At 51.9% G+C, this 2767-nt stretch overlaps 1 non-coding gene across 1 annotated transcript; it reads right to left on the bottom strand.

Moving 5' to 3' along the window:
- Window positions 1–487: 487 nt before the first annotated feature.
- LOC121856630 lies at window positions 488–651 on the bottom strand. The gene has a single exon (XR_006087010.1). It is a non-coding gene; the product is annotated as a 5.8S ribosomal RNA (ribosomal RNA).
- Between the last annotated feature and the right edge of the window lie 2116 nt (window positions 652–2767).

Here is a 2767-nt window from a genome sequence, read left to right on the forward strand (position 1 = left end):
TTTTCCTATCTTCTGCTCAAATTCACTGCTAGGTAGATCAAGTGGGCCCAGGCGCACCATCAATTTAGGTTCCACTGCAATGCATGCTGCTAATTTTTTTCGAGGTGATAGACGAAATTCCGGCGGGGCTTACTTAAAAGATATCCGACCCGGTTTCGTTTCCTCTTCGTGGGATGGAGTGCCTCTTAGAACATGTGCAGCATCAGCCATGAGCGGCCGACGGCCATTCGTGTCTCTGTGGACAGCAGGCAAAAGAGCGCCGCCTCCAGTTATTTGCGAGGGCGACAACTGTCGCTTTGTTGTGGTTGAATGGGGGTGCGCCAAGTCCATGGACTTGCTAGTGATAGGCTTGCTTGTTTTTAAGGGCACGCCTCGCGCAAGGCGCGGGCGATTAAACCCCAAGGCGGAAGCTCGGTTCGGGTTACCCTCGTGTCGGGGAGACAGTCAGCAGGCACCGAACTCGCAGCAACCGATGGATGTATATTTCCGACCCTCGTAGAGGAGTGGCGGCGACAAGCTCATATGGCTGCCGCCGCCGCAATATGCGCTCAACTTGTCGATGTATCTGGTATTCTTGCGATTCACATACCGACACGCAGTTTGCTGCGGTCTTCATCGACCCACGAGCCGAGTGATCCCCCGTTAAGAGTTGTGTATTTGCCATTTGGTCTTTTTGCGACTAACCATCACAGGTCGAGTCTCAATGAAAGGGTTTGACAGACATAGCCCAAGTTTGTGGTTTGGGTTTGGCCGGACGGCTTGTTGTTGTTTTTTGACACTTGAATTTCACTCTTTTTGGGTCAAGAGGCTTATTCGCCGGTAGTAAGGAACGGACGGGCAGCCGTCCAAAGCCCCGTCCGTCCTCCTCCTCCCGTCTTCGCGCTCTCGCCCGAGTGTGGTCCACCTACAGCGTGGTGGTACCTATTTTTGGTGCGGGGGCCGGGATTGTCCTCTTTCGCTGCTGGAGTTGCCAGAGCAGAGCCCGAGACCGCCCAAATCAGATGAGTAGTAGTAGTAGTTTTAAGAGCGCCCCGTTCTCTTTCTCTCTGTTAATGATCCTTCCGCAGGTTCACCTACGGAAACCTTGTTACGACTTTTACTTCCTCTAAATGATCAAGTTTGGACATCTTTCCGTCAGCTCGAGGCGACGACCCCAGAAAACCCTCGCGGGCAACGGGGCCGACAATCCAAGAGCGCCAGTCCGAAGGCCTCACTAAATCATTCAATCGGTAGTAGCGACGGGCGGTGTGTACAAAGGGCAGGGGCGTAGTCAGCGCAAGCTGATGACTTGCACTTACAGAATTCACTGTTCATGGGAAACAATTGCGGCCCAATCCCTATCCAAGAAGGCTTTAGGAGGCAAGGTTACCCGCTCCTCTCGGAGGAAAACTCGTTGATCCTTCAGTGGCGTAGCGTCGACCGCAGAACATCTAAGGGCACAGACCTGTTATTGCTCATCTCGATGCAGTGCCGCTATCCTCTAAGAAAGTTGCGGGCAGACACCATTTTCTGGAATCCGTCGACTACTTAGTAGGCCAAGTCTCATTTAGATTATCGAATTAACAGACAAATCAACCACCAACTAAGAACGGCCATGCACCACCACCCACGAATGAAAGAGCTCAATCTGTCAATCCTTCCGGTGTCTGGGCCTGGTGAGGTTTCCCGTGTTGAGTCAAATTAAGCCGCAGGCTCCACTCCTGGTGGTGCCCTTCCGTCAATTCCTTTAAGTTTCAGCTTTGCAACCATACTTCCCCCGGAACCCAAAGACTTTGGTTTCCCGAAAGCTGCCCGCCGGGTCATGGGAATAACGCCGGCGGATCGCTAGTTGGCATCGTTTATGGTTAGAACTAGGGCGGTATCTGATCACCTTCGAACCTCTAACTTTCGTTCTTGATTAATGGCATCAGCAGCAAATGCTTTCGCAATGGTTCGTCCTAGGCGGTCCAAAATTTCACCTGGCGTCATATCTGAATGCCCCGCCTGTTCCGGTCGTCATTACACTCTGGTTCGAAATCAACAAAATAGAACCGAGATCTATTCCATTATCATGCATCACCATTCGGGCCATTCAAATAGCCTCTGAGCACTCTAATTTTTTTTCAAGTAAGCTCTCCGGCGCTCGGGACCTCGACAAGGAAACTCCACGTCGCGGCCGGCTGACGGGCTGCGTGACCGAAGTAAAACGCGGTGATTGCACGTCAGTCGGAACTGAGATCAACTTCAGGCTTTTAGCATAACTGTATACGCTATTGGGCTGGAATTACGCGGCTGTGGCACCGAACGCCCTCAATGGATGCCGTTAAAGTTAGAGGTATGCTCATTCCCGTTAGCCTCGGATGAGACTCACATCGTTATTTTTCGTCACTACCTCCCCGTGGCGGGAGTGGGTAATTTGCGTGCCTGCTGCCTTCCTTAGATGTGGTAGCCGTTTCTCAGGCTCCCTCTCCGGAATCGAACCCTGATTCCCCGTTACCCGTTATAGCCATTGTAGGCGCATAACCTACAATCGAAAGCTGATAAGGCAGACACTTGAAAGAAGCGGCGCCGGTGCGGAGACCGTGCGCTCAGCCCGAAGTTATTCAGATTCACCACAGGTGGGTTACGGACCGGGGCCCGACCGGTTTTGAACTAATAAAAGCGCTCTTCCCTTGCGGTCAGAGACCAATTGCATGTATTAGCTCTAGAATTGCCACAGTTATCCAAGTAAGTGGGTTTACAGATCCAATGAAACATAGCTGATTTAATGAGCCATTCGCGGTTTCGC

Source organism: Homarus americanus, unplaced genomic scaffold (assembly GCF_018991925.1).
Source record: "Homarus americanus isolate GMGI-L3 unplaced genomic scaffold, GMGI_Hamer_2.0 scaffold31400, whole genome shotgun sequence".
NCBI lineage: Eukaryota > Metazoa > Arthropoda > Malacostraca > Decapoda > Nephropidae > Homarus > Homarus americanus.